The sequence below is a fragment of the Panicum hallii genome, chromosome 8, assembly GCF_002211085.1.
Source record: "Panicum hallii strain FIL2 chromosome 8, PHallii_v3.1, whole genome shotgun sequence".
Taxonomy (NCBI): domain Eukaryota; kingdom Viridiplantae; phylum Streptophyta; class Magnoliopsida; order Poales; family Poaceae; genus Panicum; species Panicum hallii.
Window position 1 is genome coordinate 41,316,850 of NC_038049.1, and position 24,619 is coordinate 41,341,468.

Genomic DNA, 24,619 nt, shown 5'->3' on the forward strand with positions numbered 1-24,619 from the left:
CCTCCTCAATCTGAACTAAGTTCAACTATGTTCAGATTGCTACGAAACCTGTTGAACAACGGATATGACAATGGCTTGATCATGATATCTGCCACCTGATCATTAGTAGAGATGGACCGAACATCAAGTAGCCTCTTGGAAACTTGCTTCCTCACAAAGTGATAATCCACATCAACATGCTTCATGCGCCTATGAAAAATAGGATTTGCACGTAGCTCCAAGATTGTCACACCCGCGGCAAGGAGAGTCCAACTTCCTTGACAAGAACACGTATCCAAATAAGTTCCGCATTGGCGTCAGCAATGGATTTATATTCAGCTTCCGTGCTAGAACAGGACACTGTTTGCTGCTTGCGTGAGCTCCAGGAGACTATGTTGTCACCGAAAAACACTGCATACCCACCAGTGCTGTGGCGATCATCCGGGTTACCGGCCCAATCAGCGTCCGAAAAGGCGCTTAAAAGGAGAGACCCTGACTTAAAATTAAAGCCCATATGAGATGTATGATGAAGATAGCCTAAAATGTGTTTCACAGCCGACCAATGAGCATCAGTAGGGGCAACATATACTGGCAAACCCGGTTCACTGCAAATGATATATCTGGTCGTGTCAGCAACAAGTACCGAAGTGCCCCAACCACACTGTCAGACCCGGGGCCACCGGGCTGGGCACGTTACGTAGTCTAAGAGATTAAGCCCGTCTTATCTCTTATTCATTTTGTTTATCTCTTGTTTATCCCGTTTAAATAGGAGATAGAGCTAACCAACACGGAGAGGATCTACTCGAGATATGTTCTGGTATGATCCCTCGACGAGGGTTAGTTAGTATCTTTGTAACTCTGACCTCTTGGATATATAAGGGAGGTCAGGGACTCCCCTCAAAACAGAAGATCATTAGGTCATTCTACACCAAAGTGAATACAAACCACCATACAGGACGTAGGGTGTTACGCTCCGTGCGGCCCGAACCTGTCTAAAAGTCTTGTGTTCCTCGCACCTTTGAGTTCCTGATCTCGGCGTCTCCTCACCCAAAACTTACCACCTTGGGCATATCCCTCAGTGGGCAGCCGGTTAAACACCGACAGCTGGCGCGTCAGGTAGGGGAGCGCGTCGAAGATCCACCGGCGAGCTCGATGGCATCTTTCAACTTCATCAAGTCAGTTCCCTCTCAGGGCACGACATTCGTCTTTGGCTCATGGGTTTGCATCGCAGATGGTGCAGGCAACTTTCGGCGATTCCTCGTCGACATGACGCCAAAAACCTTCGCTGCGGATCTTCGCAGCGGCCTCGACAAGTTCGTCGATGAACTCGACAACTTACCGCTCCATACTTCTGCAGCACAGATCGAGATGGAATCTGTTCCAAGCTCGACTTCTTCTGGTGTTGTGACAACTTCCCCTGGTTTGGACTTGTTCCAATCTAGGGATCTGCATGGTCGAACTCAACTCGGTCCATGCAAATTGGCCACTGATCTTCAGGAGGCCAACGTATCTGGATCCCTCTCCATGTTAGAAAAGGATCTGGACTTGCTGCTCCAGGATGGAAATCCTGAAGCCACCGCGTGTCGGGGGGCTTCGGGTTGTTCTGGTCCCGGTGATTTGGTGATCACCTCCTTGCCGAAGGGGCGCATTGTGCATTGGAGGGGCATGACGCTCTCCAATCTACTCGAGGCAGAGGGTCGGCTTGTGGCTCACCTCGAGCCATTGCCCTTCCAGGAGGGCAGGCCATTGGCCACCGCGGCGGAGGGGTCGACCGAACTAATCGACGAAAGTTCTCATGAGCTTTCCTCCCGCCAGGTGCTAATGGCCGAAGAAGGCGAGGACGGTGGGGACTTACCCATCGACAACTTTGAAGTGATCTCCGAAGATGAGATCACGGCCAACGTCGGTGACGAGAACGACACCGATCGTGAGGCGCGGAGGGCCAGGAACAGGGCCCGCACAATCCGGCGGAGGAGGGCTAACGATCGAAGGCGATCTATGCATCGCGAGCTCGACCCTGAGTTTGCTGCCGTAAGCGAGCGGGGTTTCAGGACTCCGGTGGCCAACATCGCCAGGGTAACGGCCATCCTCGAGCGCAGCCACGATCCGGAGGTACGTCAAGCACTCCTCTACGCGCAGAGGGCTTGGATCCAGCTGGGTCAACACAATCCGGCATCCATCATCCGGGAAGAACGCGTGGACGAGAGTCGAAGTCAGGCTCGCAGTCGAACGGCTGGTGGCCGTCCTCAACACCAGATTAGCAACGACAACGCACGTGGGAGCCAGGCCCCTGTCGGGAGGCAACAGCCACCACAAGGGGGTCATCTGCGACAGGCCAATCGACGACCTCCTCTGGAGGACCTGCGCCAGCACATCAATGAAGGTCGCGACGCGTGCACCGTGATCTCCTCCAGGCGCAAGACCCGCGAAGAAGTCGAAGCTGAAGGTACTGACTGTAGTGATCGATTCCCTGCTTTCTCTGCTTGTTTCAGCAGCTACAAGTACCCAGAGGGCTTCAAGCCAATCGGTATCACCAAGTACGACGGCAAGCAGGCTCCCCAGCAGTGGCTCCGTTGCTACTCCACAGCCATTGAGGTCGCAGGGGGCTCAAACGTCACCAAAGTCGTCTACTTCCCGATAGCTTTGGACCCTGCACCGCTCACTTGGTTGGAGAGCCTCGGCAGCAACTCCATCGACTCCTGGGAACGACTTAAGAAGGTCTTCATCGACAATTTCCAGGGAGCGATTGCCCGTGCAGGTACTCGACACGATCTTGCCCAGTGCAAGTAAGAACGTAACAAGCTCCTACGGTCCTACACGCGTCGCTTCTTCGATGTTCGCGCCACTATCGCGAACATCTCGGAGGACGACATCATCGATTGCTTCTACCACGGCATCACCGACCCGGGCATATACAGGGATTTCAAGCGGAATAGGCCGAAAACTGTTGCGGGCCTTCGTGATATGATGCACGATTGGTCCGAGCAGGAGGAGAAGATGCGGGAGCGGTTCCCGCGGCGTCAAGATAGCAATCTGCGGCACCCAAACGACAACCGCAGTGACAAAGGCCAGCGGGATTTTTTGGGGCCACCCCGGAAACGAAAGCCAGATGAGGTCATCGCGGCTATCGATTGTCCTGCACGGGGCAAGAAGTCGACAACGCAGGAGGAGTTCGAGAAGCTCCTGCAGAAAAAGTGCCCGTGGCACCCGGGCGCCAACCACGCCGCCATCGACTGCTACCATCTTCGGAGGACGTTCAGCAACTCTGGTGGCGGAAAGAAGAACAAGAGGCCTGCTGACAAAGAACCCGAGGATGATGATCAAGAGGATCACGGGCGCAACCCGAAGTTTCAAGACGCGTCAAAGGTTGTCAACATCATCTTCGGGGGAGACGAGGATTTTTGTTCTAGGCGGGATCAGAAGCTGCTCCTCCGGGAGATTTTGTCCATCGAGCCGGCGGTACCACGGCCACTCCGTTGGTCGGAGGTCCCCATCTCGTTCTCTCGTGACGACCAGTGGACGAGCTTTTCCAAGCCCGGCAAGTTCCCCTTGGTCCTGGATCCTGTAGTGGCGGAGGTCAAGCTTACCAAGGTCCTCATCAATGGCGGGAGCGGGCTCAATCTCATCTTCGTCAGCACTTTGAAGAAAATGGGCCTGGATTTCAAGGATATGCTGGTTCCCAGCAAGTCCCCCTTTTACGGCATCGTCCCGGGTAATACGGCGCACCCGCTTGGTACGGTGGTCCTCCCAGTCACCTTCGGCACGCGGGAGAATTATCGTACCGAGTTCATCAAATTCAAAGTGGCTACTTTTGATTCTTCTTACCATGCAATACTGGGTCGTCTGGCACTTGCCAAGTTCATGGCAGTGCCGCATTATATCTATCTGCTTCTTAAGATGCCAGGGCTCGGTGGAGTGCTCACCCTCCGCGGCGACTTGAAGAAGTCATACGACTGCAATCAGAAGGCGATCCAATGCGCTTCGACTACTCGCGTGCCAGATGCTTCGGGAGAAGTACTCGCGGCCGCGTAGCAGCTCTCCCAGACCGGGCTGGAGATTCCTTCCAAGAAGGCCAACAAGTCGAGCATCCAGTCGACTGACGATGTGGCCCTCAAGACAATCCAGCTTCAGGAGGGAGATTCATCTAAGACCGCCGTCATCGGTGCGGGCTTGGGTGACAAATAGGAACTCGCGCTTGTCAGCTTTCTTCGGGCTAACCGAGACATATTCGCATGGAAACCCGCGGATATGCCAGGGGTGCCCAAGGAGTTGATCGAGTATGCTTTGAATGTACACCCGAAGGCTACGCCTAAGAAGCAACGCCTGCAGAGGTTTGCCCACGACAAGCGTGAGGCTATTAAATGGGAGATCGCTAAACTTCTCGTGGCTGGATTCATTAAAGAAGTAATCCATCCAGAGTGGGTAGCGAATCCCGTTCTTGTAAAGAAAAAGAACAATGAATGGATAATGTGTGTTGACTACACTGATCTCAATAAGCATTGCCCAAAAGATCATTTTGGGCTGCCGCGCATTGACCAAGTTGTCGATTCGACGGCTGGTTGTGTCCTTCGCTGTTTTCTTGATTGTTACTCAGGATATCATCAGATCGCGCTCAAGGAGGAGGACCAAATCAAGACTGCATTCATCACCCCGTACGGGACTTACGCCTACAAAACAATGTCCTTCGGGTTGAAGAACGCAGGAGCAACATACCAGCGTGCGATCCAGATGTGTTTCGCGGATCAGCTGTACCGGAATGTTGAGGCCTATGTGGATGACGTGGTCATCAAGACCAGGGATTCCGATAACTTGATCGCAGATTTGGAAGAAACATTTAGCAGTCTGCGCAGATTTCGGTGGAAACTCAATCACACCAAGTGCGTCTTTGGAGTACCTTCAGGAAAATTGCTCGGGTTCATCATCAGCAATCGGGGCATTGAAGCCAACCCTATAAAGATCACGGCCATCACTGATATGGAGGCTCCGGCCATAATCAAGGATGTGCAAAAGTTAACAGGTTGTATGGCGGCTCTGAACAGGTTCATCTCCCGGCTCGGGGAGAGAGGACTACCTTTTTTCAAGCTCCTGAAACGCCAAGATAAGTTCCAATGGACGGAGGAGGCCGAGCGGGCATTGCAGGATCTGAAACATCATCTTCAGTCACCTTCGATCCTCTCGGCACCGTTGCCCGGGGAGGATCTGCTACTTTACATCGCGGCGACAACCCATGTTGTTAGCAGTGCTATTGTAGTCGAGCGAGGCGAGGAAGGCCATGCGTTTGGAGTGCAGAGGCCTGTCTACTTCGTCAGCGAGGTCCTCTCCGAATCCAAGGTACGGTATCCTGCTATTCAAAAGTTTTTGTATGCAATCTTGATCACATCGAGAAAGCTACGCCATTACTTCGACGAGTACAAGATCACTGTGATCACGGACTTCCCGCTGGCGGATATCCTTCAAAACCAAGATGCCACGGGGCGCATATCCAAGTGGGCAGTGGAGCTGGGGGCTTTGTCAATAGATTTCAAGCCACGCACTGCAATCAAGTCACAGGCTCTAGTCAACTTCATGGCTGAATGGAGGGAGAATCAAGTCCCAACCCCAGTGGACAAGCCAGAGTACTGGACCATGTATTTTGATGGGTCTCTCAAGCTCGACGGCGGCGGCGCTGGTGTTCTACTTATTTCCCCGCGAGGTGAACAGTTAAAATATGTCCTTCAGATCCTGTGGGTGGTATCCAACAATGAAGCCGAGTATGAAGCTTTGCTTCACGGGCTCCGTTTGGTGATATCACTAGGGATCAAGCGACTACTCGTATATGGCGACTCTCTTCTTGTTGTTCAGCAGGTCAACAAGGAATGGGACTGCAACAAGGAGACAATGAATGCTTATGTACAGGAAGTGCGCAAATTGGAAAGCAAATTCTCCGGCCTGGAGGTTCATCATGTACTGCGGGAGCACAATGTTGGCGCAGATACCCTGTCCAAACTGGGGTCCACGCGTGCCCAGGTCCCGTCGGGAGTCTTCGTCCAGAAGCTCAAACAACCATCCATCAAGTCTTCTTCGCAGGTAGCCATCGACGCGGGTCCCCAACAACCCGATCGAGAGGTTATGGTGCTGGAAGAGGACTGGCGAGGGGCTTTTATCGACTTCATACGAGATCAACGATTACCAGCGGGAATCAATGCCAGGAGCACAGAAGCAGCTCGCATCTTACGAAGAAGCAAGGGTTTCGTCCTGGCCGACAGCAAGCTCTATCGGCGAGGCGCTCGGTCAGGGGTTCTCATGAAGTGCGTCACGAAGGAAGATGGTAACGACATACTGCGGGAGATCCACGACGGCGTCTGCGGCAACCATGCGGCTTCAAGAATGCTGGTGGGGAAAGCATACAGTGCCGGTTTCTGGTGGCCCACCGCAGTGACCGACGCGGAGGATCTCGTGCGCAGGTGCCAAAATTATCAATTCTTCGGCAAACAGACGCATGTTCCAACTCACAGCCTCATCACCATACCACCATCCTGGCCTTTTGCCTGTTGGAGTCTTGACATGATCGGGCCCTTCACGACGGCGCCAGGCAGTTTTACCCATGTTCTGGTGGCTATCGACAAGTTTACTAAGTGGATCGAGTACAAGCCGATAGCCAAGCTCACGCCAGATCGGGTCGTCGACTTCATCTCAGATATTCTGCTCGTTCGAGTTGTGGCTAATCTGTTAGACGAGTATTAGCTACCCTTCGGGTCGTTGCACCCAGGGAAGCGTCTACTACTTGAGCCTAGTAAGCCTGGACCCCAATTCAGCTAAGGCACGCAAACAAGTAGAGATATCGAGTGAAGTATTTACATCAGAGAATGATTACTCATTTCTCATACCCTAATCCTGGAGTACACTGTGTACAATTTGTTCTGCCACAGGCTGGGCCTCTCGCAGGTACTCTTCGAATTGCTCGTCCGTGCAGTCTGCCGCCATCCCTTGCGAAAAATGCCCAGCTGCATGTTCGGCATGAAGGACTTTACATACGCGAGGGCATTGCTCACGCATGCGACTGGAGCCTCAGATAAGAATTTGAGCAATTTCTTTGGGGCTTCGCGGAGTCGCTCCAGCAGGGGCCGCGGGCCCGCTTTGCCTTCTTCTGGGGGATCCACCATGTCCACCAGCTCCTGGGCGGCCCCCCGGAGGTCCTCCAGCTCCTTGCGCAGCTGCTCGTCCTTCTCGCCCAGCGTTTTGACTTGCTGAAGGCAGTCGACGAACTGACGTTCAGTATCGCCAATCAACTTCTGCATCCTTTCGACATCATCTGTACGACGATACAGCATATTCTTCACGTCAGTAAGCAGCTCCTCTTTGTATTTCGTTATTTTCCTAAGCTCTGTGGTAAGGGTACTTCAGCATCTAAGGGGAGTTACTAAGGAAAAGTACTCGAGGGAAGCGAGAGCCTACCTTGGTGCGCCTTCTTCTCTGCCTTGAGCTGCTCCTGGTACTCTGCTTGTTGCTCCTTGAGCTGTTGTTGGAGCTCGGAGTTGGCCTTCTCGAGGTTCTTCAGGTCATTCTTGAGCAGCCAGGTCTCTCGAGTTCTTTCTTGCTTCAGTATGTCCAGTTCTCGCTGCAGATAGCAATTCTTTGTCATTTCCTCGGAGACGCGCTTGTCCAGGGACCCTAACTCTCGCGCGTCACTCACAACCGCGCGGAGTTTCTCTGACTTCTTCTGGGACTTGGTGATTACATGCTGCGCAAAAAGGCGGAGATTGAGTCACAAACAACTCACCAATATGCACAGCTGGAACATTACCCAAATATTACCATGGAAAAATCGTATAACTCCTTGAAGGTGCTCTTGAAGGTCTTCAGATTTTCGACCGTCAGCAGGAGGTTGTCCACCAGGTCGGTGGTGATGATGTTCTGGTACCCCAGCCCGGCCCTCAGCATCTCACGGGGATTCCCCGAGGACCCGGCGGTATCCTCGGACGGCGGCGGCTGGACACCTGCAAGTATACAATGTAGTCAACACATTGTGCCTAGACCTCGGCAACCAGTCGCGGGCAGGTAAGCGCGTACCTGTGCTATCGGTAGGAGCGGCATCAGGGGTCACGACTTGTTCTCCGCCACCAGGTCCGGCTCCTTCTTGTCGGGGCTCGGGAGGCGGCAAGTCGGGAAGCGCCGCATCTGCCTCAGGGGCCACCTCCGTGGGTACTGGCCCTCCAGGCGCCGAGGGCTCGGAGGCTGCAGCAGTCGGGGCCGGCTCTGCGCTGGAGGGATCAGCTCGGGTTGATGGCTCTGGGCCGCAATAGCCGTGCCCGAGTCCATCTGGAGTTGTACTGTGCTTGCAGCCCTGACGATATCGAAGACATTGTCATCCAAGTGGGCAAGGGCAAGATCTTCAAGCGACCGGAGGAAAACTCACAGTGTCGACTTCTTTTTTGCGGCCTTCTTCACCCGCCAGGCCCGTCGAGGAACACCTGTTGCTGGCGGCGAGGCTTGGTCGGCCGATTGAGGGGTCCCCGCCACGGCAATAGTCACTACAGCGATGGCGGATGGGCCTGTTTCCACCCTTTCGGGCTCGGTCCCGGGTGGCAGAGCAGGGAGACTACCAGTGGATACTATCAGTATTCAGCTCCATTGATACTTAGCAGCTCGCCAAAACAGCAGCTCAGTACCTGGAGGACTCGACTTCTTGCGCCTTGCGTTTGCGCACTTGTCGTTGGCCCTTCGGCACCGGTGGTAGAGCGCCGGCCAACTCCACGCTCTGGTCAGAGGAGTTGTCCCGGCGCGGTTCTCCTTCAGCTCCTTCTCCCGCCTGCGAGTCCACACATTCGGTGGACTCGCTGCTGCCTTGAGCTGCAGCAAGGTGAGCCTTCTTGGCCGCAGTGGCAGCAGAAGGGCGCGGTTCTCCTTCGGCTCCTCCTCCCGCCTGCGAGTCCACGCATTCGGCGGACTCGCTGCTGCCTTGAGCTGCAGCAAGGCGAGCCTTCTTGGCTGCAGTGGCAGCAGAAGGGAGGAGATGATACGCTTGGGGGAGGTAAGGTTGCGGCGGGTAGCTGCAGTACAGGTCCGTGTGTCCCTGCAGAAGGTTCCTCAGTTACGTAATGGTGCAATAGCAGGTTCCTTCAGCGAAAAGAAGTCGAATACTTACCGGCTTGGGCGGATTTCGTGCGGAGAACAATGTGGGCACGTACGGCACGGCGTCCACGTCTAGCAGCACCCGCTGAACTCGCTGGAGCGCGACTTCATCTGGCAACTCCTCTGTGTACATGCGAGAAGGGTCAGCGGGGCCTGTGTACTCGAAGCCCAAGCAACAGCGCTGTTGGATGGGTTGGACGCGGCGTTTGTAAAATGAGAATATGACGGAGGCGCCGGTCACTCCCTTCTTCTTCTGTGCCTCAATGGCCTCCAGCAGCTCTCTGACTTGAATCATCTCCATGCCGGAGGGTTCAAGGTTCCATTCCCCCCTCACCACAGGCGGTCTGCTCGACTTCGTCGGAAGTTGGGGAGCATGATTTTCGATGTAAAACCACTGGTTTTTCCACCCAGGAAGGTTTGAGGGGAATTTGTACGAAAGGTATTTTTCGCCGGCCTGCTGTCGCAGTTGGATGCCGCCGCCCCCTACTACGGCAAGTTTCTTTGTGGTAGGCTGGGGTTTGACGCGGAAGAGGAAGCGGAATAGATCCCAGTGGGGTTCGATTCCGAGAAATGCTTCACAGAAGTGGATGAAAATGGAAATATGGCAAATGGAATTAGGGTTGAGGTGATGGAGCTCAAGCCCGTAGTCTAAAGAAGACCATGAAAGAAGGAACAAGTGGGGAGGGCCAATCCCCGTTCAGCAAAATGGAAGAATGTGACGATTTCGTCGACATTCTCCATGGGAAAAGGTTCACGATAAGCGGGGAGAGGGGCGCCAGTGGGTGGAGCGGGAGGATCTCCTTGGGGGGATGGCGGCGGCGCTTGGCTCGGATTGGGGATTTTGGTGGCTTTTGATGGAATGCAGATTGAAAGCGTGGTTTTTTCCTACCGTTATCGTGGGGTTAAATAACCAACGGGGTGGGGAAAAGTCACTGTTCTGAAGTTCAGGAGTCACTTCCGAGAATATTCCGAATCTGAGGGGTCATTTGATGGATTATTTGGATTGGATATTCGATTAATCATTTTTTTAGGGTTTGTTCGCCTGAAAAAAGCGTTTTTTCGAATTAATAATCTAATACCCATTATCTGTACCATCGTTTTGGTAATTTTGCAAGTTGTCATTTTTCGCCTGCATGCCACGGTTGTTGGATCCTTATCTCCAAATTTTGTGGGATTTGGATTCAAGGCTCGGGGGCTGCGGGATACGTGGCATCGACTACTTATTTTTTCAAATCTTTTGAAGGATAAGTAGGGTCACAGACAAATGGGACCCTCAGCCTGATTCTCCGATTCAACCTAAGGCTCGGGGGCTACTCCATATGGAGTGCGATTTTTAAATCGCACGCCATAACACAAATTCAGGGCATGAGCACCTCATAGCTTCGATGCAGCCAAACAAGTACTCGAAGAAGGACTTCAAGACGAAGCTTCAGAAGAAGTCGAAGACTGCTTCGAAAGTACTCGATAAGCCTGCAGTACTCAGCTACGAAGAGCTCGGGGGCTTGTCAGACCCGGGGCCACCGGGCTGGGCACGTTACGTAGTCTAAGAGATTAAGCCCGTCTTATCTCTTATTCATTTTGTTTATCTCTTGTTTATCCCGTTTAAATAGGAGATAGAGCTAACCAATACGGAGAGGATCTACTCGAGATATGTTCTGGTATGATCCCTCGACGAGGGTTAGTTAGCATCTTTGTAACTCTGACCTCTCGGATATATAAGGGAGGTCAGGGACCCCCCTCAAAACAGAAGATCATTAGGTCATTCTACACCAAAGGGAATACAAACCACCATACAGGACGTAGGGTGTTACGCTCCGTGCGGCCCGAACCTGTCTAAAAGTTTTGTGTTCCTCGCACCTTCGAGTTCCTGATCTCGGCGTCTCCTCACACAAAACTTACCACCTTGGGTATATCCCTCGGTGGGCAGCCGGTTAAACACCGACACACACTTCTGAATTTTGTAGAGTCACCTGAAGACAAAGGAGTACCAACACCTGCAATCGGCATGTGAACACCTTTGGAAGAGGACATATTCATCCTGGTGAGAAGATCCCTGATATATTTCTGTTGGGTAAGCACCAAACCTGATGGAGAACGGTGAACCTCAATACCAAGGAAGTAGCTAACAGGACCAAGGTCCTTGACCGCGAAATCGTTCTTTAGCTGATCAATAAGCCGAGCTGTAGCAGTAGATGATGAGCTAATGATAATAATGTCGTCGACATAGATCAACATATATATGTGCAGGTCGGCCTTATTAAAAAAGAACAGAGAAACGTCTGCCCTGGAAGCAAGAAATCCAAGCTGTAATAATTTTGAGCTGAGGCGAGCAAACCATGCTCTCGGAGCCTGTTTAAGGTCATAAAGTGCCTTGTCAAGCTTGCAGAGATAATTGGGGTGAGTTTTGACCTCAAAACCTGGCGGCTGACGCATATAAACATCTTCATTGAGGAAGCTATGAAGAAAAGCATTCTGAATATCGATCTGGTGAATATCCCAAGAACGAGTGACAGCCAAAGACAATAGAATCCGTATAGTAGTGGGCTTCACGACCGGGCTGAATGTCTCTTCATAGTCAACACCATATTGTTGTTTGAATCCTTTAGCAACTAAACGTGCCTTGTATCGATCAATGGAGCCATCAGGTTTCTGCTTAAGCCGAAAGACCCATTTGCAGCCAATAATATTAAGACCTTTTCGCGGTGGAATGAGGTGCCAGGTCTTGTTGCGAAGCAAAGCATTGAATTCATCGGCCGTAGCCTGTTTCCATAGAGGGTGCTGCAAGGCATCAACATGTGAGGTTGGTTCAGAACCAGAAACACGAGCTGCTCAATATAGAACAGTGCCATCAGTTCGGATCTTCGGCTGGCGAATTCGGTTTTGCAGACGAGTCCCATATTTGTGCGCTGGAGCATCAGGTAGCACATGCGATAACCTTGTTGACGGAGCTGCAGAATTTTCTTGGCATAAATGATCCGCAGGCGGCTCAGGATCCAATGCAGGAACGGGCTCATCGGAGTCTGGCGCGGATGGATCACGAGCAGGGACAGGTGCTGCCAGGACCGTTGTAAGTGGACAGGCGTTGTCGGGGGTAGAAGACACGGGACCGTCAGGCAGGTGCGAACTCGGAGGCGGATTCGCCTGCTGCGCCAGGTGGTGCAGACTCCAGTCCCGAAGAGGATTGCTCCCTCAGATTTTCTACGCCCAAAGAGTTAGCAGGTACAAAAGCATGCAAATGTTCACTGTTTAAATTAAAACTGCTGCCCGATAAAGGAGTAGAGGGAGATAAGATATCCGAGGAAGGGTTTAAGGGCACTGTTTGGGCAAAAGGAAATTTGTGTTCATCAAACACTACGTCCCAAGATATGTATACTCTCCCGGAATCTGGATCAAGACATTTATAGCCCTTATGAAGGGAACTATACCCTAGAAAGACACACTCCTTGGAGCGAAAAGCTAGCTTGTGTTTATTATAAGGTCGTAAATTGGGCCAGCAAGAGCAACCAAAAACACGGAGTAGAGAATAATTGGGAGGATTATTGAAGAGCCGCTCAAGAGGACACTTGTTATCAATGACATGAGTGGGAAGCCTATTAATGAGATACGTGGCAGTGAGAAAAGCCTCGTCCCAAAATTTTAAGGGCATGGATGCATGAGCTAACAAAGCCAACCCAGTCTCAACTATATGATGATGTTTTCTTTCAGCAGAACCATTCTGCTGATAAGTGTGAGGACAAGAAACTCGATGAGCAATCCCGAGAGACTTAAAGAAAGTGTTGTGGATTTTCTGATACTCGCCACCCCAATCAGATTGCACATATTTTATTTTTGTGCCCAAGAGCCGCTTGACATGGAGTTGAAATTGCAAAAAGAGATGAGGAGCCTCAGTACGATCATGCATCAAATATATCCAAGAAAACTTGCTAAGTCATCAATAAAACTAATATAATATTTAAAACCACCAACAGAGGTCGGAGCGGGACCCCAAACATCTGAAAAGATCATCTCTAGAGGAGACTCAGAATGATGAACAGAAAGAGAGTATGGGAGTTGATGACTCTTAGATAATTGGCATGCATTACACACTGAGTGATCCGAAGCTCTAGGACAAGAAATCTTATTAAGATGTAAAATAGACGAGACGACTTGAGATGAGGGATGACCAAGGCGAGCATGCCATTGGTCACAACTTGGACTTCTACTGATGAGGGCGTGCTTGAGGGTGGCAGCATCTGACGGTGCAATAGGATAGAGACCCGACTCACATCGTCCTTCTAGAAGGCTTTTCTTCGATGCCCGATCCTTTATGGAAAAATGCCAAGGGTGGAATTCAAAGAAAACATTATTATCACGTGAAAATTTGTGGACGGAGAGCAAGTGTTTAATGATGTGTGGGACATGTAAAACATTACGCAAGATAAGAGAACGAGCAGCAGTATTAATTAAAGAGTGACCAGTATGCATGATTTGCAAACCTGCTCCATTGCCCACTTGAACTTGCTCTCCTCCATTATAGCGCTCTCGGACGGCAAGGCGGTCGAGGTCACTGGTTATGTGATCTGTAGCACCAGTGTTCATATACCAGTTTGGATCAATCTTGTAGGATGAAGTGGATGCAAGAGACGCCGATGGTGGATCATCCTGATAGCTTTCATCCATGCGATACCAGCACCTGACCGCGGTATGCCCCTCCTTGCCACATATTTGACATATAGGCTGTTGACGACGATCAGCTCCACGAGAATCAGGGGGCCGCTGAGACGAATGCCCCCTGGAAGAAGACCGGCCGCGACCGCGGTCACCACGACCGCGTCCACGAGACGAGGATCCTCGGCCAGCAAAGTTGGCAGAGGATCCCTGTCCAAGCTGTAGATCTGCATGATGCTTCAACTGTCGAGCTTCATAGGACAACAGATGTGCATAAACATCATCAAGGGAGAGGGGATCACGGCTGGTTGTCATGGCAGTAACAAATGCATCATAGTCTGAAGGGAGACCAGCAAGGAGGTACGAAATAACTTCATCATCTGACAGGGGCGCTTCAGCTGCTGCCATCTCGGCAGCAAGGTTTTTAATCTTCGCGAAATAATCCGCAGCGGAGGAATCCAACTGCAGTTGCAAGGTCAACACGAATCTGAACCGTGCGAGCGCGTGTCGAGGATGAAAACATGCGCTTCAATGTGTCCCATGCATCTTTGGATGACGGGGCTTTAGCAACATCCCGAAGGACTTCTTCGGTCATTGAAGAGAGAAGACCGCTCAAGATCTGCTGGTCTTGATTATACCAGAGGGCATATGCTGGATTCGATTGGAGCTCGGCGCCATTAGCTGTTGATGATGCCACCTGCATGGGCGGCGCCGGCAAAGAGCCATCTAGGTAGCCCAGGAGATTGGTGCTCCTTAGATAGGGCAAGAGCTGAGCGCGCTAAAGAAGAAAATTCTTCTTGGTTAACTTGATGGTGACGGCATGGTGAATTGGGATGGTAGGGAAAGCCGTAGCCATGGATTGCGTGGTGGTGGTAAGGGAGGAGGTGGTAGAAGAAGTCTCGACGGACATAAACTGCACCTTGGCTCTTATACCATGTGAGAATACCAAAGGCTATTGTGCCTCTCAAGGGGCCGGCTATCATTGGTATATAGGCCACAAAGGACCAGGTTTAGACCGTGTCGTACACGAATAGGAGTTGGAGACGCACCTCCTGAGAACTAGGAAGACCGGTTGCCATACTACAATAACCAGGAAGTACAACTTGAAGATATATTATATCTCTAATACCCTAGACCCTCGTCTCCGTCGACAGCGACGAGACGGGCGGGGATTGGGGGGAAGCTGACCGGCACAGCACCTAGCAGGACTGTTCGGGCTGGGCCGGCCCGTTAGAGGTCCAGTTGCCGGTCCACATTCCATATTTTCGCTACCAAGGATCCCTCAGGGGCTATTCCAAGTAGCAAGTGTGCGACTAGGAGCTGAAACCTTGCACAAGCTCCAACACCGTGGGCTGACAGCACTCCCCCTCCGTCGCGGCCCGCCGGCTCCGGCATCACCCTGCCGCCTCCGCTGCCGTCTTACACCGCTGCCGACACTAACCCGGTATGCTTCCTCACCCCAGCTTTCTTCTTGCCTTGCCGCCCGCCAAGGATCTAGCCCCGTCCGACCGGAGGCGCTCCTGCACCGCCTCGCCTCCGCCGCCTGCCGAGCCACCACCATTGTCGGGCTAGCGCTGCCCCCAACCTCCCCTCTATAACCGCCGGTCATGGAAGCCGCCCCACCAGCCCACCCCCGGAAACCCGAAACCCTAAAGACCGCCGCCTCGACCACCACACCGGCCGGCGGCGACCTCGCTGTTGGCTGCTCCCCCCACCTCCCACCCCCGGCGGCCGCTCCACCCCCTCCTCTCCCCTACCTCGGCAGCATGGCAAGCGGCTGCGGCAGCTGTCGTGGGCCATAACTGGGCCCTGTGCAACTCGTTGACTCGTACCCGCGCGTGACCTAGAGTATTGGCGGGATCCCTCAGCCTTTCGCTAGTCGAGTAGTTGACAACCGACAGGGCTGATAGAAACAGGAATCCTCGTTATGTTAGATGGAGAGGTATGGATATACTGTAGCTTACAGTGTTCCGGATGATGCAACTACAAAGAAAGTTCAAGACAGAACCGAAATCCTTGTGTCCTTCACAACTCCAAGCTCGCATGCAGTTGCGAACGCCCCCGGCCGGCTGCAGCGCTCCAGCAATCGAGCAGCTTGCACGGCTTGCTGACAGCGACTGTGCCCATTGCAGGCGCAGCAGGCCTGGCGTCTCCACAAACATGTCTCTGCTAGTTCGCCGCCGCTGGAGCTCGCCATTACCGGCCGGCGCGATGGAGCTGCAGAGGGCACGATTGGAGATCTTTTGAGCGGGTGGCGACTGGTGCCTTGGTGCTGGGTTGGATATGGAGGAGCAAGCTCTGGCGCTCGGCCTTTCTGGCGCGGGCGTTCTGCGGTGCTGTACGGGCGGGAGGCCGGAGGATCCGATATGCAAATATTATGGGGTATTTTGTAAATAATCAGATCGCGGTTAAGAATCACGATCCAATATAGGGGGGTAAATGAAAATAATTAGGGTTTATTCTGTAAATATCCGGATCATGATTACTGATCGCGATCCAAATCAGGGGGTTATATGAAAATGCTCAATTTCTTTTTTTTCTATGTTGGGAATTGCAACTAGTTTTCAGCCATCCTCTCCACCCGTGTTGGTTGTGGATACCTAATGCTCAGCTAGATCTTTCCCCCCAAAGGATTAGCATCATCAGCTGAACTAAAAAACCAGTCTGATTGTCATGATTCTACAGTACCTGAAGCACAAGAACGGCAAGAGGGAGTGACTTTGGGCCAAGTTGGGCCGTTGAGTTTTTATCAGGCCTACGCGCCCAATTGTCTTGCCAGCTCGGCAATTGCTATCCCTAGGTATATAACCGGGACCTATAACGGATCGAGTCATAACTGAATAATCCTGAACCTGCCATCTCTTGTTGTTCCTCTTCTTCCCCATCCAAATCCTGCTTTATTCTGTAGTTCTTCCCCCATTCCTATTTTGATTCCTTCCGGGATCGTAACAATTGGTATCAGAGCCTCCAATCCACCGGTACCAACTCTTGCTACGTCAGTTGGATTCTCTTCGCCAGACTAGCACTGTGACAGAGTATCTTGAGCGATTTGAGTAGCTATCTCATGGTATTCTGTTGTATTCTTGGGGGGTTTGCAGGAAGAGATTCGGTCTGCTATTGCTTTTGCATAGACCTTCTGATGTTCTGCCAGCCAGTACTTTAGCTCTATTGCAAGAGGAAGAACTGGAGTGTCGAAGAAGAGAACCAGCACTAAGGAGTTCAATCGGCCCAGTTTCAAGGCTAATCATGTGGACAAGCCTAAGGGTTTAGTGTTTGAACGATCCAGCAATGTCAAACCCCGAGTAGAGAAACCTGAGGGCGATGATAAAGGGAAAGCTCTTATGTTGTACAGAAGGAAAAACGGCTCGTGCTACAAGTGCGGTGAGAAGTGGGGTCACAACCACACTTGCCCGGCTCAAGTATCATTACATGTGATTGAAGAGTTATGGGAGGCCCTAGAGCATTCTGCCGACAATGAAGTGGCTGATATAGATGAGGAGGAGCTGGAAATTGTAATGGCAGTAGGTGATACTAGCCCCAAGATGAAAAGGAAAACAATGCGCCTCCATGGTGTTGTGGGAGATCAGGATGTGCTAATTTTTGTGGATTCGGGCAGCGTGGGGACCTTTGTCAGTGCCAAGCTCGCAGATAAATGTAAGCACCTTGCTGAATACTGTGAGCCAGCCCAGTATGTGGCTGCAGATGGAAGTCCAATGGCCTGTGACAAAGTGCTGAAGAATCTACAGTGGTCATCACAGGGACATATCTTCACTATGAATGCTGGGGTATTGCCATTAGAATGTTATGATATGATTGTTGGTGAGGATTGGTTGGAGGACTGCAGTCCTATGTGGGTCCATTGGCGCAAGAAAATCATGAAGTTTACTTACAAGGGTAAAAGGATCACTCTCCGGGTGTTCATCATGAGGTTACTAAATGTTCAGCTATAAGTGCTAGGAAGCTGAAAGGTTTATTGCGCAAGGGAGCCATTTCTCATTGTGTTCAGATGTTGCCAAGGGTTGTTCATCACGCTTTTGCGGATCAGGAAGCTGAGGTGCATTCTGTGACATTTCCTGAAGCTGCTGAGATCCCTTCAGAGGTTTAGTCATTGGTCCAAGAATATACAACATTATTTCAAGAACCTACAGAGTTACCCCCAGCCATATTTTGTGACCACAACATCACATTAGTATGAGGTGCACAACCAGTTCATGTGAGACCCTACAGGTATGCCCCTGTGCAGAAGTCTGAGATAGAGAAACAGTTAACTGAGATGCTCAGAAATGGTACAATTAGACCAAGTAGCAGCACTTATGCCTCCCCTGTGCTGCTGGTTAGAAAAAAGGATGGATCCTGGCGTTTTTGTGTGGACTACAGACAGTTGAACACTATCACTGTCAAAAATAAACATCCTAAGCCTGTGGTGGATGAGTTAATTGGTGAACCTGCTGGAGCAAAATGGTTCTCCTAGTTGGTCTTTAGATCTGGGTATCACCAAATAAGGATTGCAAAAGAGGATGAGCACAAGACTGCCTTCAAGACACACAGTGGTTTATATGAATTCTTGGTCATGCCATTTGGCCTCACTAATGCCCCTGCAACATTTCAAGGGGTTATGAATGAAAATTTTTGCACCATTGTTGAGGAAAGGAGTCCTGGTTTTCATGGATGACATTCTGATTTACTCGGCAACTTTGGAAGAACACTGTCAGTTGTTGAGACAAGTCTTTCAGGTGATAACCCAACATCAATTTTACATCAAATTTTCTAAGTGTGCATTTGCCCAGCAACACATTGAATATTTGGGCCATTGTATCTCTACAAATGGGGTGTCAACTGAACCAGCTAAGGTTGTGGCAGTTCAATAATGGCCTAGACCTACTAATTTGAAGAATTTAAGAGGGTTTTGGGACTGATGGGGTATTACAGGAAGTTTATTAGACATTATGGCATGATTAGTAGACCCTTAACTCTGCTGCTCAATAAAGGGGTTGGTTTCCAATGGACCCCAGCTACTGAGGATGCCTTTTGTGTGCTCAAACAAGCAATGGTCCAAGCACTCGTGTTGGCCATACCAGATTTTGAAAAAAAATTTGTTCTAGAGACTGATGCAAGTGATTTGGGTCTTGGGGCAGTCCTTATGCAGGATGGTCACCCTGTAGCTTACCTTAGCAAACCCTTGAGCACTCAGAATCAGGCACTCTCAACATATGAGAAAGAGTGTATGGCCATTCTAATGGCAATTGACAAATGGAGACCTTATTCACAATATAAGGAATTTTTTATCAAAATAGACCATAAAAGCTTGCTCTACCTGACTGAGCAAAGAGCTCACACCAAGCTTCAGCATAAGGCCTTGCTAAAGTTGATGGACTTGTAGTTCAGAATTGTCTATAAGAAGGGTAGTTCCAATGTAGCTGCTGACTCCCTGTCTAGATGTCCAGTGTGTGCAGTTTCCTCTTGTACTCCTGCCTGGGTGGAGAAACTTGTGCAAGGATATGATGAAGATGAAATGGCCAGACAGTTGCTGGCTGAGTTGTCTGTTTGCTCCCCTAATTCTGCTGGTTATGCCTTGACTGAAGGGGTCATCAGATACAAGGGTCGCGTGTGGGTGGGCAACAATCAGTTGGCCCAGCAGCATATTATCCAATCCTTGCATAGTAGTGGAATTGGTGGGCACTCCGGATTTCTTGCAAATGAGTGAAGTCCCTTTTTGCTTGGCCCAAGATGAAGGCAACCATTAAAACATATAAAACTGAGTGTTTGACATGTCAGCAGGCTAAAAGCGAGCATGTCAAGTTACCTGGGCTGTTAGAACCTCTACCAGTTCCCTCTCAAGCATGGGTTGTGGTTAGCATGGATTTCACTTAAGGACTTCCTCTGTCTAACAGATTTGATGTCATTATGGTGATCATTGACAAGTTCACCAAGTATGCTCATTTTTTGCCCTTAGCTCATCCATTTATAGCTCTACACGTGGCTTAGTCTTATATGCATAACATCTATAAGTTGCATGGGTTGCCACAGTCCACCATCTCTGACAGGGATAGAATTTTCACAAGTACTGTGTGGCAAGAATTGTTCAAATTATCAGATACACAATTGCTTATGAGTTCTTCATACCACCCACAGACTGATGGTCAAACTGAGCGTGTGCTGTACGGTTCACTCATGTCCCAAACAGTGGAGTAAGTGGCTCTCCTTGGCTGAATTCTGGTACAACACAACATATCATTCAGCACTGGGCAAGACTCCCTTTGAAGTTCTCTATGGTCATCAGCCGAGATACTTGGGCATTGAGAATCAGGAAGCCTGTTCACTGCCGGATCTTGAGGATTGAATGAAAGAGCATGAGTTGTTAACTAAGTTGATACAGCAGCAGCTGCTCCAAGCTCAGCAGAGGATGAAATCTCATGCTGACAAGAAGAGATTTGAGAGAGAGTTTGTTGTGGGCGACTTGGTATTTCTGAAACTAAAGCACATCTGTGGCTAATCGTTCTAATCAGATATAATCATTCCGGTATTTTGGTCCGTACAAAGTCTTGCAGCGCATTGGCAAGGTTGCTTACAAGCTGGACCTCCCTGCTGATTGCAAAATTCATCCAGTCAATCATGTTTCCCAGCTTAAGCCACACACAGAGGTAAGTACGGATCTGTCATCGCTCCCTACTGATCCTACACAGGTGGTGTCTCCTGTCGCGGTGCTGGACAACCGTGTGATTCTGGTGGGGTCTTCCACGAATTGTCAACTGTTGGTCGCGTGGTCGGATCTTCCTTCTTCTATGTCTACTTGGGAGGAGATCAACGATGTCTTCCGTTGTTACCCGGATGCTTCAGCTCGGGGATAAGCTGATTTTCAAGGGAGGGGCAGTGTCATGACCCTGTGGATCTGGGTATATAACTGGAACCTGTAACCAATCGAGTCATAACTGAATAATGCTGAACCTGCCATCTCTCGTTGTTCGTCTTCTTCCCCATCCAAATCCTGCTCTGTTTAGCAGTTCTTCCCCCTTCCTGTTTCAATTCCTTCGGGGATGTAACACTGATGTTCTTGTTGATCATGCGCGTCCTGCTGTTCTCTTCGTCGTCTCTAGCTAGCCACTTCCTGCTGTTCCAAACTCGGAATGATTATGCATCATAAGACTCAAAACCCAAAGCACAGATCGTTCCTAAACTTTTTCATGGTCTGAAACTGAATTCCAACACATTTGAGTGTCACGCCGCAAGAGAGTAAGGCTTTGTTGGCTTGTTGAAGTTTGTATGGAAAACTCTGACGACAATTGCGACTTGTTAGACTTAATCATGTTGTTTACTATTTGTGTGAGTTGTCAGTCGTGTCAGGTGTGTGCGTGAATTAGTTAGACTAGTGCAGGCTGTGATCTGCATGTAGGTGCTTGCATGCAGGAGTGCACTTTGGCTTGGAGAGTGCCGAGTCAAGTGGAGGAGGAGCCTTGCCGTGAGGACTGGTGATCTGCATGCTTGGGTAAGTTAGCGACATGCAGGTGGAAGTGGCTTGCGTGTAATCCAGGGAGATGGGTGCTGGTTGAGTCGTGCGGCCAGACCGTGTGCTTATCTTGCATGTAGATGTATCAGTGGTGATTAGCTTGTGGGTTGCCCGGTTCTTACGGCAAGACGTGTAGACCGTGTGAGCCGTGGCCACTAGCTAGCTTGTGTGCGCGTGTGTGTTTAAATAGCTGGCTATGTAATCAGTTCAGAGAGTAGTGCAGGAAAAAAAGGCACTGGTGTGCAGTGCGCCAATCTGTATGCGTGTGATTGTGTTTCTCATCCAGAGCCAAACAACGTGCGAGTGCTAGCAGTGTGAGCTCCGGTGCCTGATCGAGAGTGAGCTGGGCCAACACGGGTGGCTGGCTGCTACCGTAATTTGGCAGACAACCTAATCTGAAGCGACAGCAAGAGACGCAGTGAAGGCATAACTACATGTTTGGCCTTTTCTTGGTACCCTTGAACATCTGAAACGGCTAAGTTTCTTGGTACCCTTGAACATCTGAAACGGCTAAGTGGCTAACAAAGAGGGACAGAGGGAGAAAGCATGTAATTTCGTTTGTCCTGCATTGAGATAATCATATGATTCGTAGACAGGCAGCTTGTCTGAAGGTAGTAGTATACTGAACAGAGCTTTCAAACTTGTGACGCGTTCAGAGTTGGAACCGGCAGATCAGCCGCTTCATCTTCAGCCTTCACCGGGCACTAACCCCCTCATCGGATTGTACTAAAGAATTTCAAGTCGTGGGAATCTGTTAACCCTCGTCTGCTCTGATCTCTGACCCGCCCTGCAGCGGCAATGCTGGGCATGGCAACCCCCATCAGAGACGGGCCTATCGGAGCAGCTACCCTGCAGGAATCTCCCAAAACGAACGAACACCTCCCGGACTCGCCGCAGCTGGAGCTCGCCATGGCCGGCCGGAGCGAGCTCAGCCGTGCGCCGGGTACCTGGCCGTCCGGAGTCCGCTCAGATGGATGCATCGGTGATTTGGAAAACTGGGACGTATCGGGCTCTGGCGCTCTGCGCTTCCGACGCGGCCGGGGGGAGGCCATGGCGGCGGCGGACGCGCGGGTGGAGGACCCTGAGCCGAATCAGGGGGCTTTTCGCAAATATTGGGGGTATTTTGCAAATATTCGGATCGCGATCGATAGTCGCGATCCAAATAAGGGGGTCATTTGAAATTATTCAGGGGTGTTTTATAAAAGCATTCTGATCGCAATCCAGTCCTCGCCCCGCGGCTCGCCGGAGCGCGCCGCCTCACGCCGGACGTCCGCTGGGTAATCCCCTTCCTCCTCCTATCGGCCCTGCAGCCGGCGCGTGAGCCGCGGGTGAGATCCCAGAGAGCTCCAACGCGCGGTCGGTGTTTGGCTGGCAGGAAGCGCCGCCCCCGCTCCGCACCGCGGCGCCCGCGCAGCTCGCCGGAGCGGCACCGCCGCGCTCCACGCCGTTCCTCGCTTCCCCCTGCCCCGTTCTTTCCCCGAGATCTCCTCCTCATCCAAGCTCGCCGTGGATCCCCTGCGCCGCGAAGGTGAGCACGCTGCCGGCTCGCGCATCGTTGTCTGAATCGCCGGAGGCAAAGCTCTGGAGCTATGGCCGGACATCGCCGGCTGAGACAGCAGGGCTACCAGAACTAGAACCCTACTAGAACATCTGGATTATCTCCCGGGCGCTCGCGAGGGACACGTGGGTGGCTGCAAGTGGCCGGGAAGCCCCCGCACGATTCCGCCCAGGGCCACACGCCCCGGTCCCGCTGCCGGATTGGTGGCGGCCCACCGCGGCGGCGTCGTCGTCTTCTGCATCAACCTAGGCCACAGGAATTTTTCAGCCCCTCGGCGAGAGCTGCCAAAACGAAGTATTCCGAGCAATTGTAAATGCAAAAGATTTTCTTCAAAAATAACTTTTTCATGGCACTTGCTACTCCCACCATATGGCCCTTATTAAAGTTAACCGAATTTGCAAACCGAGCTGCTAGGTTCCTTGCGATGGATCATGGCTATTCAGGTTAATGTTCTGTGAACTCGGCACGTGTTTCAACATGCAATGAAATATTCTAGACTCGCCACGACGAAAAAAGTATATGAGAAAACATAAGTATAATAAAATAAAATTTCCAAAGCCATTTTTATGAGAAGAGACAACTAAAAGTTAAACATATCTATCCCTAAAAATCACAACTTCATGTTCAAAGCATGGTATGGGGCATACCTTCGATGTTTGAATTTCTAACTTGTAGGAAAACGTCAACATCAATTGGAGAAAACTTCTACATGTCCTGCCACCCCCAAACATTTAGACCACATGAAATCAATGAATAGAAACCTCGAAGGAAAAATAAGCTACTCTCTCCTTCCTTTCTCTAGAAGAAACTGAAACTAGGCTTCCATAGGAAATAAGAATATCTTCAGGAAACTAGAGCAGAAGAAACAAAATTTAAAATATTTTTCTACTCCAATCCTTTTGCATTCTCACTTAAAAATGTTAATGTTAAAACCCATAAACCTTAAAATCCACCCAATAAAATAACTTTAAAGAATTATGTTTCTTCTACTGCCCCTCTCCTTCCTCACCCATACTCTATTAGTTGCTTTAATTTAATAGCGTATCCTTCCTCTTAAACTATTTTGTAGTTTGTAAGTGAACGAATCAATATCACCAATAGAGAAATTTACATTGTTGTACCTCCCAAAATGTTTATATCGAAAATAATATTTTTTACGAAACACGGTACAGACGTAGACGCTCACATACACATACGCACACTCACCTTATGAATACACGCACGCAACCCTAACCCTATTAGCACATCCGAGAGACTGAGCTGTCATCTTTATAAGAAAACTATTTTAGCTCTTCTACACAAAAAGTAGAGTCCTGTAACAAAGATGAAATTATGAATAAAGACTATAAAAGTGGAAATTCGGAAATCCTAAGAAAACCATTTTTCGTTCTATCTATTAAGCCAAAAAAGATGGTTTTAACAGTGAGGAGCAACTTAGAAAGTTATATGAGTGACATCTGTATGGCAACTATTTTTAATTTGTAAGCGAAAGCATCGTTGCCACACATCTCGGAGAAACTTTCTACATCCTACCTCCAAAAATGTCGTGACCACATGAAAGCAACTAAAAACACATCTTTCGTTCAAAACAAAGAGGAACCTCAAAGAAAAAAACACATTTACCCTTAGCCCCTTATCATGGAGGAAAAATACAGACTTTAGGCCCAAACAACAGTATCGTATAAAACAAAACAAAAGAAACTAAACTGATAAGAGCAATTTAGAGGAGCAGAAAAAATTTGAAGTCAAATTAAACCCCAAAAATCACCCAACAAATAAATTTGACCTGATAAAAAGAAACCGTTTCTTCTTCTACCCCA

At 50.3% G+C, this 24,619-nt stretch overlaps 1 non-coding gene across 1 annotated transcript; it reads right to left on the reverse strand.

The window, feature by feature from the left end:
* Positions 1-13,987: 13,987 nt before the first annotated feature.
* On the reverse strand, positions 13,988-14,127 carry LOC112872492. Its single transcript, XR_003224686.1, has one exon. It is a non-coding gene; the product is annotated as a small nucleolar RNA Z247 (small nucleolar RNA).
* Positions 14,128-24,619: the final 10,492 nt, after the last annotated feature.